This window comes from Cicer arietinum, chromosome 4 (assembly GCF_000331145.2).
Source record: "Cicer arietinum cultivar CDC Frontier isolate Library 1 chromosome 4, Cicar.CDCFrontier_v2.0, whole genome shotgun sequence".
NCBI classification, from domain to species: domain Eukaryota; kingdom Viridiplantae; phylum Streptophyta; class Magnoliopsida; order Fabales; family Fabaceae; genus Cicer; species Cicer arietinum.
Window position 1 is genome coordinate 19,973,288 of NC_021163.2, and position 406 is coordinate 19,973,693.

A 406-nucleotide genomic window follows, 5' to 3' on the forward strand; every position below is an offset into this window, starting at 1 on the left:
TTCACAATGTGTGTGAATCTGGTTTGCAGATCGCTGATGGATTCGTCCTTTTTCATGCTGAATAATTCATATTCGTGCATAAGTGTATTTACGCGAGCTCTTTTCACATCTGTGGTTCCTTCATGTGTTTCTTGAAGAATGTCCCACATTTCTTTTGCTGACTTGCAGTTTGATACCCTAAAGAATTCTTCTGCACATAGAGCAGATGTTATAATGTTTTTAGCCTTAGCATTATAACCTACCTTCTTTTTGTCGTCGTCAGACCAGTCGACTCTAGGCTTGAGAATCATTGAGTCATTTGTTCCTGCAATCTTGGGAATATATGGACCGTTTTCAACAGCGTCAAGGATGTCTATGCCACTGGCTTCCAGGAATATCAGCATCCTGTGCTTCCAGTACATATAAG